Source organism: Macaca fascicularis, chromosome 11 (assembly GCF_037993035.2).
Source record: "Macaca fascicularis isolate 582-1 chromosome 11, T2T-MFA8v1.1".
NCBI classification, from domain to species: Eukaryota; Metazoa; Chordata; class Mammalia; order Primates; family Cercopithecidae; genus Macaca; species Macaca fascicularis.
Window position 1 is genome coordinate 39,942,584 of NC_088385.1, and position 17,480 is coordinate 39,960,063.

Below are 17,480 nucleotides of genomic sequence, written 5' to 3' on the forward strand. Positions count from 1 at the left end.
GTGAAAAAGGAAATATCCTCAGATGAAATCTGGAAAGAAGCTTTCTGAGAAACTGCTTAGTGTTCTGTGAATTCATCTCACAGAGTTACATCTGTGTTTCGTAGATCTCTTTGCTAGCCTTATTTGTGTGGAATCTGAGAACAGATATTTCGGATCCCTTTGAAGACTATAGGGCCAAAGGAAATATCCTCCGATAACAAAGAGAAAGAAGCTTTCTGAGAAACTTCTTTGTGTTCTGTGAAATCATCTCACAGAGTTACAGCTTTCCCCTCAAGAAGCCTTTCGCTAAGACAGTTCTTGTGGAATTGGCAAAGTGATATTTGGAAGCCCATAGAGGGCTATGGTGAAAAAGGAAATATCCTCAGATGAAATCTGGAAAGAAGCTTTCTGAGAAACTGCTTAGTGTTCTGTGAATTCATCTCACAGAGTTACACCTGTGTTTCGTAGATCTCTTTGCTAGCCTTATTTCTGTGGAATCTGAGAACAGATATTTCGGATCCCTTTGAAGACTATAGGGCCAAAGGAAATATCCTCCGATAACAAAGAGAAAGAAGCTTTCTGAGAAACTTCTTTGTGTTCTGTGAAATCAGCTCACAGAGTTACAGCTTTCCCCTCAAGAAGCCTTTCGCTAAGACAGTTCTTGTGGAATTGGCAAAGTGATATTTGGAAGCCCATAGAGGGCTATGGTGAAAAAGGAAATATCCTCAGATGAAATCTGGAAAGAAGCTTTCAGAGAAACTGCTTAGTGTTCTGTGAATTCATCTCACAGAGTTACATCTGTGTTTCGTAGGACTCTTTGCTAGCCTTATTTCTGTGGAATCTGAGAAGAGATATTTCGGATCCCTTTGAAGACTATAGGGCCAAAGGAAATATCCTCCGATAACAAAGAGAAAGAAGCTTTCTGAGAAACTTCCTTGTGTTCTGTGAGATCATCTCACAGAGTTACAGCTTTCCCCTCAAGAAGCCTTTCGCTAAGACAGTTCTTGTGGAATTGGCAAAGTGATATTTGGAAGCCCATAGAGGGCTATGGTGAAAAAGGAAATATCCTCAGATGAAATCTGGAAAGATGCTTTCTGAGAAACTGCTTAGTGTTCTGTGAATTCATCTCACAGAGTTACATCTGTGTTTCGTAGATCTCTTTGCTAGCCTTATTTCTGTGGAATCTGAGAACAGATATTTCGGATCCCTTTGAAGACTATAGGGCCAAAGGAAATATCCTCCGATAACAAAGAGAAAGAAGCTTTCTGAGAAACTTCCTTGTGTTCTGTGAAATCATCTCACAGAGTTACAGCTTTCTCCTCAAGAAGCCTTTCGCTAAGACAGTTCTTGTGGAATTGGCAAAGTGATATTTGGAACCTCATAGTGGGCTAGGGTGAAAAAGGAAATATCCTCAGAGGAAATCTGGAAAGAAGCTTTCTGAGAAACTGCTTAGTGTTCTGTGAATTCATCTCACAGAGTTACATCTGTGTTTCGTAGATCTCTTTGCTAGCCTTATTTCTGTGGAATCTGAGAACAGATATTTCGGATCCCTTTGAAGACTATAGGGCCAAAGGAAATATCCTCCGATAACAAAGGGAAAGAAGCTTTCTGAGAAACTTCTTTGTGTTTTCTGAAATCATCTCACAGAGTTACAGCTTTCCCCTCAAGAAGCCTTTCGCTAAGACAGTTCTTGTGGAATTGGCAAAGTGATATTTGGAAGCCCATAGAGGGCTATGGTGAAAAAGGAAATATCCTCAGATGAAAACTGGAAAGAAGCTTTCAGAGAAACTGCTTAGTGTTCTGTGAATTCATCTCACAGAGTTAAATCTGCGTTTCGTACGTATCTTTGCTAGTCTTATTTCTGTGGAATCTGAGAACAGATATTTCGGATCCCTTTGAAGACTATAGGGCCAAAGGAAATATCCTCCGATAACAAAGAGAAAGAAGCTTTCTGAGAAACTTCTTTGTGTTCTGTGAAATCATCTCACAGAGTTACAGCTTTCCCCTCAAGAAGCCTTTCGCTAAGACAGTTCTTGTGGAATTGGCAAAGTGATATTTGGAAGCCCATAGAGGGCTATGGTGAAAAAGGAAATATCCTCAGATGAAATCTGGAAAGAAGCTTTCTGAGAAACTGCTTAGTGTTCTGTGAATTCATCTCACAGAGTTACATCTGTGTTTCGTACGTCTCTTTGCTAGCCTTATTTCTGTGGAATCTGAGAACAGATATTTCGGATCCCTTTGAAGACTATAGGGCCAAAGGAAATATCCTCCGATAACAAAGAGAAAGAAGCTTTCTGAGAAACTTCTTTGTGTTCTGTGAAATCATCTCACAGAGTTACAGCTTTCCCCTCAAGAAGCCTTTCGCTAAGACAGTTCTTGTGGAATTGGCAAAGTGATATTAGGAAGCCCATAGAGAGCTATGGTGAAAAAGGAAATATCCTCAGATGAAATCTGGAAAGAAGCTTTCTGAGAAACTGCTTAGTGTTCTGTGAATTCATCTCACAGAGTTACATCTGTGTTTCGTAGATCTCTTTGCTAGCCTTATTTCTGTGGAATCTGAGAACAGATATTTCGGATCCCTTTGAAGACTATAGGGCCAAAGGAAATATCCTCCGATAACAAAGAGAAAGAAGCTTTCTGAGAAACTTCTTTGTGTTCTGTGAAATCTTCTCACAGAGTTACAGCTTTCCCCTGAAGAAGCCTATCGCTAAGACAGTTCTTGTGGAATTGGCAAAGTGATATTTGGAAGCCCATAGAGGGCTATGGTGAAAAAGGAAATATCCTCAGATGAAATCTGGAAAGAAGCTTTCTGAGAAACTGCTTAGTGTTCTGTGAATTCATCTCACAGAGTTACATCTGTGTTTCGTAGATCTCTTTGCTAGCCTTATTTCTGTGGAATCTGAGAATAGATATTTCGGATCCCTTTGAAGACTATAGGGCCAAAGGAAATATCCTCCGATAACAAAGGAAAGAAGCTTTCTGAGAAACTTCTTTGTGTTTTCTGAAATCATCTCACAGAGTTACAGCTTTCCCCTCAAGAAGCCTTTCGCTAAGACAGTTCTTGTGGAATTGGCAAAGTGATATTTGGAAGCCCATAGAGGGCTATGGTGAAAAAGGAAATATCCTCAGATGAAAACTGGAAAGAAGCTTTCAGAGAAACTATTTAGTGTTCTGTGAATTCATCTCACAGAGTTAAATCTGTGTTTCTTACGTATCTTTGCTAGCCTTATTTCTGTGGAATCTGAGAACAGATATTTCGGATCCCTTTGAAGACTATAGGGCCAAAGGAAATATCCTCCGATAACAAAGAGAAAGAAGCTTTCTGAGAAACTTCTTTGTGTTCTGTGAAATCATCTCACAGAGTTACAGCTTTCCCCTCAAGAAGCCTTTCGCTAAGACAGTTCTTGTGGAATTGGCAAAGTGATATTTGGAAGCCCATAGAGGGCTATGGTGAAAAAGGAAATATCCTCAGATGAAAACTGGAAAGAAGCTTTCAGAGAAACTGCTTAGTGTTCTGTGAATTCATCTCACAGAGTTAAATCTGCGTTTCGTACGTATCTTTGCTAGTCTTATTTCTGTGGAATCTGAGAACAGATATTTCGGATCCCTTTGAAGACTATAGGGCCAAAGGAAATATCCTCCGATAACAAAGAGAAAGAAGCTTTCTGAGAAACTTCTTTGTGTTCTGTGAAATCATCTCACAGAGTTACAGCTTTCCCCTCAAGAAGCCTTTCGCTAAGACAGTTCTTGTGGAATTGGCAAAGTGATATTTGGAAGCCCATAGAGGGCTATGGTGAAAAAGGAAATATCCTCAGATGAAATCTGGAAAGAAGCTTTCTGAGAAACTGCTTAGTGTTCTGTGAATTCATCTCACAGAGTTACATCTGTGTTTCGTACGTCTCTTTGCTAGCCTTATTTCTGTGGAATCTGAGAACAGATATTTCGGATCCCTTTGAAGACTATAGGGCCAAAGGAAATATCCTCCGATAACAAAGAGAAAGAAGCTTTCTGAGAAACTTCTTTGTGTTCTGTGAAATCATCTCACAGAGTTACAGCTTTCCCCTCAAGAAGCCTTTCGCTAAGACAGTTCTTGTGGAATTGGCAAAGTGATATTAGGAAGCCCATAGAGAGCTATGGTGAAAAAGGAAATATCCTCAGATGAAATCTGGAAAGAAGCTTTCTGAGAAACTGCTTAGTGTTCTGTGAATTCATCTCACAGAGTTACATCTGTGTTTCGTAGATCTCTTTGCTAGCCTTATTTCTGTGGAATCTGAGAACAGATATTTCGGATCCCTTTGAAGACTATAGGGCCAAAGGAAATATCCTCCGATAACAAAGAGAAAGAAGCTTTCTGAGAAACTTCTTTGTGTTCTGTGAAATCTTCTCACAGAGTTACAGCTTTCCCCTGAAGAAGCCTATCGCTAAGACAGTTCTTGTGGAATTGGCAAAGTGATATTTGGAAGCCCATAGAGGGCTATGGTGAAAAAGGAAATATCCTCAGATGAAATCTGGAAAGAAGCTTTCTGAGAAACTGCTTAGTGTTCTGTGAATTCATCTCACAGAGTTACATCTGTGTTTCGTAGATCTCTTTGCTAGCCTTATTTCTGTGGAATCTGAGAATAGATATTTCGGATCCCTTTGAAGACTATAGGGCCAAAGGAAATATCCTCCGATAACAAAGGAAAGAAGCTTTCTGAGAAACTTCTTTGTGTTTTCTGAAATCATCTCACAGAGTTACAGCTTTCCCCTCAAGAAGCCTTTCGCTAAGACAGTTCTTGTGGAATTGGCAAAGTGATATTTGGAAGCCCATAGAGGGCTATGGTGAAAAAGGAAATATCCTCAGATGAAAACTGGAAAGAAGCTTTCAGAGAAACTATTTAGTGTTCTGTGAATTCATCTCACAGAGTTAAATCTGTGTTTCTTACGTATCTTTGCTAGCCTTATTTCTGTGGAATCTGAGAACAGATATTTCGGATCCCTTTGAAGACTATAGGGCCAAAGGAAATATCCTCCGATAACAAAGAGAAAGAAGCTTTCTGAGAAACTTCTTTGTGTTCTGTGAAATCATCTCACAGAGTTACAGCTTTCCCCTCAAGAAGCCTTTCACTAAGACAGTTCTTGTGGAATTGGCAAAGTGATATTTGGAGGCCCATAGAGGGCTATGATGAAAAAGGAAATCTCCTCAGATGAAATCTGGAAAGAAGCTTTCTGAGAAACTGCTTAGTGTTCTGTGAATTCATCTCACAGAGTTACATCTGTGTTTCGTACGTCTCTTTCCTAGCCTTATTTCTGTGGAATCTGAGAACAGATATTTCGGATCCCTTTGAAGACTATAGGGCCAAAGGAAATATCCTCCGATAACAAAGAGAAAGAAGATTTCTGAGAAACTTCTTTGTGTTCTGTGAAATCATCTCACAGAGTTACAGCTTTCCCCTCAAGAAGCCTTTCGCTAAGACAGTTCTTGTGGAATTGGCAAAGTGATATTTGGAAGCCCATAGAGGGCTATGGTGAAAAAGGAAATATCCTCAGATGAAATCTGGAAAGAAGCTTTCTGAGAAACTGCTTAGTGTTCTGTGAATTCATCTCACAGAGTTACAACTGTGTTTCGTAGATCTCTTTACTAGCCTTATTTGTGTGGAATCTGAGAACAGATATTTCGGATCCCTTTGAAGACTATAGGGCCAAAGGAAATATCCTCCGATAACAAAGAGAAAGAAGCTTTCTGAGAAACTTCTTTGTGTTCTGTGAAATCATCTCACAGAGTTACAGATTTCCCCTGAAGAAGCCTATCGCTAAGACAGTTCTTGTGGAATTGGCAAAGTGATATTTGGAAGCCCATAGAGGGCTATGGTGAAAAAGGAAATATCCTCAGATGAAATCTGGAAAGAAGCTTTCTGAGAAACTGCTTAGTGTTCTGTGAATTCATCTCACAGAGTTACATCTGTGTTTCGTAGATCTCTTTGCTAGCCTTATTTGTGTGGAATCTGAGAACAGATATTTCGGATCCCTTTGAAGACTATAGGGCCAAAGGAAATATCCTCCGATAACAAAGAGAAAGAAGCTTTCTGAGAAACTTCTTTGTGTTCTGTGAAATCATCTCACAGAGTTACAGCTTTCCCCTCAAGAAGCCTTTCGCTAAGACAGTTCTTGTGGAATTGGCAAAGTGATATTTGGAAGCCCATAGAGGGCTATGGTGAAAAAGGAAATATCCTCAGATGAAATCTGGAAAGAAGATTTCTGAGAAACTGCTTAGTGTTCTGTGAATTCATCTCACAGAGTTACACCTGTGTTTCGTAGATCTCTTTGCTAGCCTTATTTCTGTGGAATCTGAGAACAGATATTTCGGATCCCTTTGAAGACTATAGGGCCAAAGGAAATATCCTCCGATAACAAAGAGAAAGAAGCTTTCTGAGAAACTTCTTTGTGTTCTGTGAAATCATCTCACAGAGTTACAGCTTTCCCCTCAAGAAGCCTTTCGCTATGACAGTTCTTGTGGAATTGGCAAAGTGATATTTGGAAGCCCATAGAGGGCTATGGTGAAAAAGGAAATATCCTCAGATGAAATCTGGAAAGAAGCTTTCTGAGAAACTGCTTAGTGTTCTGTGAATTCATCTCACAGAGTTACATCTGTGTTTCGTAGATCTCTTTGCTAGCCTTATTTCTGTGGAATCTGAGAACAGATATTTCGGATCCCTTTGAAGACTATAGGGCCAAAGGAAATATCCTCCGATAACAAAGAGAAAGAAGCTTTCTGAGAAACTTCTTTGTGTTCTGTGAAATCATCTCACAGAGTTACAGCTTTCCCCTCAAGAAGACTTTCGCTAAGACAGTTCTTGTGGAATTGGCAAAGTGATATTTGGAACCTCATAGTGGGCTAGGGTGAAAAAGGAAATATCCTCAGATGAAATTTGGAAACAAGCTTTCTGAGAAACTGCTTAGTGTTCTGTGAATTCATCTCACAGAGTTACATCTGTGTTTCGTAGATCTCTTTGCTAGCCTTATTTCTGTGGAATCTGAGAACAGATATTTCCGATCCCTTTGAAGACTATAGGGCCAAAGGAAATATCCTCCGATAACAAAGGGAAAGAAGCTTTCTGAGAAACTTCTTTGTGTTTTCTGAAATCATCTCACAGAGTTACAGCTTTCCCCTCAAGAAGCCTTTCGCTAAGACAGTTCTTGTGGAATTGGCAAAGTGATATTTGGAAGCCCATAGAGGGCTATGGTGAAAAAGGAAATATCCTCAGATGAAAACTGGAAAGAAGCTTTCAGAGAAACTGCTTAGTGTTCTCTGAATTCCTCTCACAGAGTTAAATCTGCGTTTCGTGCGTATCTTTGCTAGCCTTATTTCTGTGGAATCTGAGAACAGATATTTCGGATCCCTTTGAAGACTATAGGGCCAAAGGAAATATCCTCCGATAACAAAGAGAAAGAAGCTTTCTGAGAAACTTCTTTGTGTTCTGTGAAATCATCTCACAGAGGTACAGCTTTCCCCTCAAGAAGCCTTTCGCTAAGACAGTTCTTGTGGAATTGGCAAAGTGATATTTGGAAGCCCATAGAGGGCTATGGTGAAAAAGGAAATATCCTGAGATGAAATCTGGAAAGAAGCTTTCTGAGAAACTGCTTAGTGTTCTGTGAATTCATCTCACAGAGTTACATCTGTGTTTCGTACGTCTCTTTGCTAGCCTTATTTCTGTGGAATCTGAGAACAGATATTTCGGATCCCTTTGAAGACTATAGGGCCAAAGGAAATATCCTCCGATAACAAAGAGAAAGAAGCTTTCTGAGAAACTTCTTTGTGTTCTGTGAAATCATCTCACAGAGTTACAGCTTTCCCCTCAAGAAGCCTTTCGCTAAGACAGTTCTTGTGGAATTGGCAAAGTGATATTTGGAAGCCCATAGAGAGCTATGGTGAAAAAGGAAATATCCTCAGATGAAATCTGGAAAGAAGCTTTCTGAGAAACTGCTTAGTGTTCTGTGAATTCATCTCACAGAGTTACATCTGTGTTTCGTAGATCTCTTTGCTAGCCTTATTTGTGTGGAATCTGAGAACAGATATTTCGGATCCCTTTGAAGACTATAGGGCCAAAGGAAATATCCTCCAATAACAAAGAGAAAGAAGCTTTCTGAGAAACTTCTTTGTGTTCTGTGAAATCATCTCACAGAGTTACAGCTTTCCCCTGAAGAAGCCTATCGCTAAGACAGTTCTTGTGGAATTGGCAAAGTGATATTTGGAAGCCCATAGAGGGCTATGGTGAAAAAGGAAATATCCTCAGATGAAATCTGGAAAGAAGCTTTCTGAGAAACTGCTTAGTGTTCTGTGAATTCATCTCACAGAGTTACATCTGTGTTTCGTAGATCTCTTTGCTAGCCTTATTTCTGTGGAATCTGAGAACAGATATTTCGGATCCCTTTGAAGACTATAGGGCCAAAGGAAATATCCTCCGATAACAAAGGGAAAGAAGCTTTCTGAGAAACTTCTTTGTGTTTTCTGAAATCATCTCACAGAGTTACAGCTTTCCCCTCAAGAAGCCTTTCGCTAAGACAGTTCTTGTGGAATTGGCAAAGTGATATTTGGAAGCCCATAGAGGGCTATGGTGAAAAAGGAAATATCCTCAGATGAAAACTGGAAAGAAGCTTTCAGAGAAACTGCTTAGTGTTCTGTGAATTCATCTCACAGAGTTAAATCTGTGTTTCGTACGTATCTTTGCTAGCCTTATTTCTGTGGAATCTGAGAACAGATATTTCGGATCCCTTTGAAGACTATAGGGCCAAAGGAAATATCCTCCGATAACAAAGAGAAAGAAGCTTTCTGAGAAACTTCTTTGTGTTCTGTGAAATCATCACACAGAGTTACAGCTTTCCCCTGAAGAAGCCTATCGCTAAGACAGTTCTTGTGGAATTGGCAAAGTGATATTTGGAAGCCCATAGAGGGCTATGGTGAAAAAGGAAATATCCTCAGATGAAATCTGGAAAGAAGCTTTCTGAGAAACTGCTTAGTGTTCTGTGAATTCATCTCACAGAGTTACATCTGTGTTTCGTAGATCTCTTTGCTAGCCTTATTTGTGTGGAATCTGAGAACAGATATTTCGGATCCCTTTGAAGACTATAGGGCCAAAGGAAATATCCTCCGATAACAAAGAGAAAGAAGCTTTCTGAGAAACTTCTTTGTGTTCTGTGAAATCATCTCACAGAGTTACAGCTTTCCCCTCAAGAAGCCTTTCGCTAAGACAGTTCTTGTGGAATTGGCAAAGTGATATTTGGAAGCCCATAGAGGGCTATGGTGAAAAAGGAAATATCCTCAGATGAAATCTGGAAAGAAGCTTTCTGAGAAACTGCTTAGTGTTCTGTGAATTCATCTCACAGAGTTACACCTGTGTTTCGTAGATCTCTTTGCTAGCCTTATTTCTGTGGAATCTGAGAACAGATATTTCGGATCCCTTTGAAGACTATAGGGCCAAAGGAAATATCCTCCGATAACAAAGAGAAAGAAGCTTTCTGAGAAACTTCTTTGTGTTCTGTGAAATCAGCTCACAGAGTTACAGCTTTCCCCTCAAGAAGCCTTTCGCTAAGACAGTTCTTGTGGAATTGGCAAAGTGATATTTGGAAGCCCATAGAGGGCTATGGTGAAAAAGGAAATATCCTCAGATGAAATCTGGAAAGAAGCTTTCTGAGAAACTGCTTAGTGTTCTGTGAATTCATCTCACAGAGTTACATCTGTGTTTCGTAGATCTCTTTGCTAGCCTTCTTTCTCTGGAATCTGAGAACAGATATTTCGGATCCCTTTGAAGACTATAGGGCCAAAGGAAATATCCTCCGATAACAAAGAGAAAGAAGCTTTCTGAGAAACTTCTTTGTGTTCTGTGAAATCATCACACAGAGTTACAGCGTTCCCCTCAAGAAGCCTTTCGCTAAGACAGTTCTTGTGGAATTGGCAAAGTGATATTTGGAAGCCCATAGAGGGCTATGGTGAAAAAGGAAATATCCTCAGATGAAATCTTGAAAGAAGCTTTCTGAGAAACTGCTCTGTGATGTGTGACTTCCACTCACAGAGTTACATCTGTATTTCGTGGATCTCTTTGCTAGCCTTATTTCTGTGGAATCTGAGAACAGATATTTCGGACCCCTTTGAAGACTATAGGGCCAAAGGAAATATCCTCCGATAACAAAGAGAAAGAAGCTTTCTGAGAAACTTCTTTGTGTTCTGTGAAATCATCTCACAGAGTTACAGCTTTCCCCTCAAGAAGCCTTTCGCTAAGACAGTTCTTGTGGAATTGGCAAAGTAATATTTGGAAACCCATAGAGGGCTATGGTGAAAAAGGAATTATCCTCAGATGATCTCTGGAAAGAAGCTTTCAGAGAAACTGCTTAGTGTTCTGTGATTTCATCTCACAGAGTTACATCTGTGTTTCGTACGTCTCTTTGCTAGCCTTATTTCTGTGGAATCTGAGAACAGATATTTCGGATCCCTTTGAAGACTATAGGGCCAAAGGAAATATCCTCCGATAACAGAGAAAGAAGCTTTCTGAGAAACTTCTTTGTGTTCTGTGAAATCATCTCACAGAGTTACAGCTTTCCCATCAAGAAGCCTTTCGCTAAGACAGTTCTTGTGGAATTGGCAAAGTGATATTTGGAAGCCCTTAGACGGCTATGGTGAAAAAGGAAATATCTTCAGATGAAATCTGGAAAGAAGCTTTCTGAGAAACTGCTTAGTGTTCTGTGAATTCATCTCACAGAGTTACATCTGTGTGTCGTACGTCTCTTTGCTAGCCTTATTTCTGTGGAATCTGACAACAGATATTTCGGATCCCTTTGAAGACTATAGGGCCAAAGGAAATATCCTCCGATAACAAAGAGAAAGAATCTTTCTGAGAAACTTCTTTGTGTTCTGTGAAATCATCTCACAGAGTTACAGCTTTCCCCTCAAGAAGCCTTTCGCTAAGACAGTTCTTGTGGAATTGGCAAAGTGATATTTGGAAGCCCATAGAGGGCTATGGTGAAAAAGGAAATATCCTCAGATGAAATCTGGAAAGAAGCTTTCTGAGAAACTGCTCTGTGAAGTGTGACTTCCACTCACAGAGTTACATCTGTATTTCGTGGATCTCTTTGCTAGCCTTATTTCTGTGGAATCTGAGAACAGATATTTCGGATCCCTTTGAAGACTATAGGGCCAAAGGAAATATCCTCCGATAACAAAGAGAAAGAAGCTTTCTGAGAAACTTCTTTGTGTTCTGTGAAATCATCTCACAGAGTTACAGCTTTCCCCTCAAGAAGCCTTTCGCTAAGACACTTCTTGTGGAATTGGCAAAGTGATATTTGGAAGCCCATAGAGGACTATGGTGAAAAATGAAATATCCTCAGATGAAATCTGGAAAGAAGCTTTCTGAGAAACTGCTTAGTGTTCTGTGAATTCATCTCACGGAGTTACACCTGCGTTTCGTAGATCTCTTTGCTAGCCTTATTTCTGTGGAATCTGAGAACAGATATTTCGGATCCCTTTGAAGACTATAGGGCCAAAGGAAATATCCTCCGATAACAAAGAGAAAGAAGCATTCTGAGAAACTTCCTTGTGTTCTGTGAGATCATCTCACAGAGTTACAGCTTTCCCCTCAAGAAGCCTTTCGCTAAGACAGTTCTTGTGGAATTGGCAAAGTGATATTTGGAAGCCCATAGAGGGCTATGGTGAAAAAGGAAATATCCTCAGATGAAATCTGGAAAGATGCTTTCTGAGAAACTGCTTAGTGTTCTGTGAATTCATCTCACAGAGTTACATCTGTGTTTCGTAGATCTCTTTGCTAGCCTTATTTCTGTGGAATCTGAGAACAGATATTTCGGATCCCTTTGAAGACTATAGGGCCAAAGGAAATATCCTCCGATAACAAAGAGAAAGAAGCTTTCTGAGAAACTTCCTTGTGTTCTGTGAAATCATCTCACAGAGTTACAGCTTTCTCCTCAAGAAGCCTTTCGCTAAGACAGTTCTTGTGGAATTGGCAAAGTGATATTTGGAACCTCATAGTGGGCTAGGGTGAAAAAGGAAATATCCTCAGAGGAAATCTGGAAAGAAGCTTTCTGAGAAACTGCTTAGTGTTCTGTGAATTCATCTCACAGAGTTACATCTGTGTTTCGTAGATCTCTTTGCTAGCCTTATTTCTGTGGAATCTGAGAACAGATATTTCGGATCCCTTTGAAGACTATAGGGCCAAAGGAAATATCCTCCGATAACAAAGGGAAAGAAGCTTTCTGAGAAACTTCTTTGTGTTTTCTGAAATCATCTCACAGAGTTACAGCTTTCCCCTCAAGAAGCCTTTCGCTAAGACAGTTCTTGTGGAATTGGCAAAGTGATATTTGGAAGCCCATAGAGGGCTATGGTGAAAAAGGAAATATCCTCAGATGAAAACTGGAAAGAAGCTTTCAGAGAAACTGCTTAGTGTTCTGTGAATTCATCTCACAGAGTTAAATCTGCGTTTCGTACGTATCTTTGCTAGTCTTATTTCTGTGGAATCTGAGAACAGATATTTCGGATCCCTTTGAAGACTATAGGGCCAAAGGAAATATCCTCCGATAACAAAGAGAAAGAAGCTTTCTGAGAAACTTCTTTGTGTTCTGTGAAATCATCTCACAGAGTTACAGCTTTCCCCTCAAGAAGCCTTTCGCTAAGACAGTTCTTGTGGAATTGGCAAAGTGATATTTGGAAGCCCATAGAGGGCTATGGTGAAAAAGGAAATATCCTCAGATGAAATCTGGAAAGAAGCTTTCTGAGAAACTGCTTAGTGTTCTGTGAATTCATCTCACAGAGTTACATCTGTGTTTCGTACGTCTCTTTGCTAGCCTTATTTCTGTGGAATCTGAGAACAGATATTTCGGATCCCTTTGAAGACTATAGGGCCAAAGGAAATATCCTCCGATAACAAAGAGAAAGAAGCTTTCTGAGAAACTTCTTTGTGTTCTGTGAAATCATCTCACAGAGTTACAGCTTTCCCCTCAAGAAGCCTTTCGCTAAGACAGTTCTTGTGGAATTGGCAAAGTGATATTAGGAAGCCCATAGAGAGCTATGGTGAAAAAGGAAATATCCTCAGATGAAATCTGGAAAGAAGCTTTCTGAGAAACTGCTTAGTGTTCTGTGAATTCATCTCACAGAGTTACATCTGTGTTTCGTAGATCTCTTTGCTAGCCTTATTTCTGTGGAATCTGAGAACAGATATTTCGGATCCCTTTGAAGACTATAGGGCCAAAGGAAATATCCTCCGATAACAAAGAGAAAGAAGCTTTCTGAGAAACTTCTTTGTGTTCTGTGAAATCTTCTCACAGAGTTACAGCTTTCCCCTGAAGAAGCCTATCGCTAAGACAGTTCTTGTGGAATTGGCAAAGTGATATTTGGAAGCCCATAGAGGGCTATGGTGAAAAAGGAAATATCCTCAGATGAAATCTGGAAAGAAGCTTTCTGAGAAACTGCTTAGTGTTCTGTGAATTCATCTCACAGAGTTACATCTGTGTTTCGTAGATCTCTTTGCTAGCCTTATTTCTGTGGAATCTGAGAATAGATATTTCGGATCCCTTTGAAGACTATAGGGCCAAAGGAAATATCCTCCGATAACAAAGGAAAGAAGCTTTCTGAGAAACTTCTTTGTGTTTTCTGAAATCATCTCACAGAGTTACAGCTTTCCCCTCAAGAAGCCTTTCGCTAAGACAGTTCTTGTGGAATTGGCAAAGTGATATTTGGAAGCCCATAGAGGGCTATGGTGAAAAAGGAAATATCCTCAGATGAAAACTGGAAAGAAGCTTTCAGAGAAACTATTTAGTGTTCTGTGAATTCATCTCACAGAGTTAAATCTGTGTTTCTTACGTATCTTTGCTAGCCTTATTTCTGTGGAATCTGAGAACAGATATTTCGGATCCCTTTGAAGACTATAGGGCCAAAGGAAATATCCTCCGATAACAAAGAGAAAGAAGCTTTCTGAGAAACTTCTTTGTGTTCTGTGAAATCATCTCACAGAGTTACAGCTTTCCCCTCAAGAAGCCTTTCACTAAGACAGTTCTTGTGGAATTGGCAAAGTGATATTTGGAGGCCCATAGAGGGCTATGATGAAAAAGGAAATCTCCTCAGATGAAATCTGGAAAGAAGCTTTCTGAGAAACTGCTTAGTGTTCTGTGAATTCATCTCACAGAGTTACATCTGTGTTTCGTACGTCTCTTTCCTAGCCTTATTTCTGTGGAATCTGAGAACAGATATTTCGGATCCCTTTGAAGACTATAGGGCCAAAGGAAATATCCTCCGATAACAAAGAGAAAGAAGATTTCTGAGAAACTTCTTTGTGTTCTGTGAAATCATCTCACAGAGTTACAGCTTTCCCCTCAAGAAGCCTTTCGCTAAGACAGTTCTTGTGGAATTGGCAAAGTGATATTTGGAAGCCCATAGAGGGCTATGGTGAAAAAGGAAATATCCTCAGATGAAATCTGGAAAGAAGCTTTCTGAGAAACTGCTTAGTGTTCTGTGAATTCATCTCACAGAGTTACAACTGTGTTTCGTAGATCTCTTTACTAGCCTTATTTGTGTGGAATCTGAGAACAGATATTTCGGATCCCTTTGAAGACTATAGGGCCAAAGGAAATATCCTCCGATAACAAAGAGAAAGAAGCTTTCTGAGAAACTTCTTTGTGTTCTGTGAAATCATCTCACAGAGTTACAGATTTCCCCTGAAGAAGCCTATCGCTAAGACAGTTCTTGTGGAATTGGCAAAGTGATATTTGGAAGCCCATAGAGGGCTATGGTGAAAAAGGAAATATCCTCAGATGAAATCTGGAAAGAAGCTTTCTGAGAAACTGCTTAGTGTTCTGTGAATTCATCTCACAGAGTTACATCTGTGTTTCGTAGATCTCTTTGCTAGCCTTATTTGTGTGGAATCTGAGAACAGATATTTCGGATCCCTTTGAAGACTATAGGGCCAAAGGAAATATCCTCCGATAACAAAGAGAAAGAAGCTTTCTGAGAAACTTCTTTGTGTTCTGTGAAATCATCTCACAGAGTTACAGCTTTCCCCTCAAGAAGCCTTTCGCTAAGACAGTTCTTGTGGAATTGGCAAAGTGATATTTGGAAGCCCATAGAGGGCTATGGTGAAAAAGGAAATATCCTCAGATGAAATCTGGAAAGAAGATTTCTGAGAAACTGCTTAGTGTTCTGTGAATTCATCTCACAGAGTTACACCTGTGTTTCGTAGATCTCTTTGCTAGCCTTATTTCTGTGGAATCTGAGAACAGATATTTCGGATCCCTTTGAAGACTATAGGGCCAAAGGAAATATCCTCCGATAACAAAGAGAAAGAAGCTTTCTGAGAAACTTCTTTGTGTTCTGTGAAATCATCTCACAGAGTTACAGCTTTCCCCTCAAGAAGCCTTTCGCTATGACAGTTCTTGTGGAATTGGCAAAGTGATATTTGGAAGCCCATAGAGGGCTATGGTGAAAAAGGAAATATCCTCAGATGAAATCTGGAAAGAAGCTTTCTGAGAAACTGCTTAGTGTTCTGTGAATTCATCTCACAGAGTTACATCTGTGTTTCGTAGATCTCTTTGCTAGCCTTATTTCTGTGGAATCTGAGAACAGATATTTCGGATCCCTTTGAAGACTATAGGGCCAAAGGAAATATCCTCCGATAACAAAGAGAAAGAAGCTTTCTGAGAAACTTCTTTGTGTTCTGTGAAATCATCTCACAGAGTTACAGCTTTCCCCTCAAGAAGACTTTCGCTAAGACAGTTCTTGTGGAATTGGCAAAGTGATATTTGGAACCTCATAGTGGGCTAGGGTGAAAAAGGAAATATCCTCAGATGAAATTTGGAAACAAGCTTTCTGAGAAACTGCTTAGTGTTCTGTGAATTCATCTCACAGAGTTACATCTGTGTTTCGTAGATCTCTTTGCTAGCCTTATTTCTGTGGAATCTGAGAACAGATATTTCCGATCCCTTTGAAGACTATAGGGCCAAAGGAAATATCCTCCGATAACAAAGGGAAAGAAGCTTTCTGAGAAACTTCTTTGTGTTTTCTGAAATCATCTCACAGAGTTACAGCTTTCCCCTCAAGAAGCCTTTCGCTAAGACAGTTCTTGTGGAATTGGCAAAGTGATATTTGGAAGCCCATAGAGGGCTATGGTGAAAAAGGAAATATCCTCAGATGAAAACTGGAAAGAAGCTTTCAGAGAAACTGCTTAGTGTTCTCTGAATTCCTCTCACAGAGTTAAATCTGCGTTTCGTGCGTATCTTTGCTAGCCTTATTTCTGTGGAATCTGAGAACAGATATTTCGGATCCCTTTGAAGACTATAGGGCCAAAGGAAATATCCTCCGATAACAAAGAGAAAGAAGCTTTCTGAGAAACTTCTTTGTGTTCTGTGAAATCATCTCACAGAGGTACAGCTTTCCCCTCAAGAAGCCTTTCGCTAAGACAGTTCTTGTGGAATTGGCAAAGTGATATTTGGAAGCCCATAGAGGGCTATGGTGAAAAAGGAAATATCCTGAGATGAAATCTGGAAAGAAGCTTTCTGAGAAACTGCTTAGTGTTCTGTGAATTCATCTCACAGAGTTACATCTGTGTTTCGTACGTCTCTTTGCTAGCCTTATTTCTGTGGAATCTGAGAACAGATATTTCGGATCCCTTTGAAGACTATAGGGCCAAAGGAAATATCCTCCGATAACAAAGAGAAAGAAGCTTTCTGAGAAACTTCTTTGTGTTCTGTGAAATCATCTCACAGAGTTACAGCTTTCCCCTCAAGAAGCCTTTCGCTAAGACAGTTCTTGTGGAATTGGCAAAGTGATATTTGGAAGCCCATAGAGAGCTATGGTGAAAAAGGAAATATCCTCAGATGAAATCTGGAAAGAAGCTTTCTGAGAAACTGCTTAGTGTTCTGTGAATTCATCTCACAGAGTTACATCTGTGTTTCGTAGATCTCTTTGCTAGCCTTATTTGTGTGGAATCTGAGAACAGATATTTCGGATCCCTTTGAAGACTATAGGGCCAAAGGAAATATCCTCCAATAACAAAGAGAAAGAAGCTTTCTGAGAAACTTCTTTGTGTTCTGTGAAATCATCTCACAGAGTTACAGCTTTCCCCTGAAGAAGCCTATCGCTAAGACAGTTCTTGTGGAATTGGCAAAGTGATATTTGGAAGCCCATAGAGGGCTATGGTGAAAAAGGAAATATCCTCAGATGAAATCTGGAAAGAAGCTTTCTGAGAAACTGCTTAGTGTTCTGTGAATTCATCTCACAGAGTTACATCTGTGTTTCGTAGATCTCTTTGCTAGCCTTATTTCTGTGGAATCTGAGAACAGAAATTTCGGATCCCTTTGAAGACTATAGGGCCAAAGGAAATATCCTCCGATAACAAAGGGAAAGAAGCTTTCTGAGAAACTTCTTTGTGTTTTCTGAAATCATCTCACAGAGTTACAGCTTTCCCCTCAAGAAGCCTTTCGCTAAGACAGTTCTTGTGGAATTGGCAAAGTGATATTTGGAAGCCCATAGA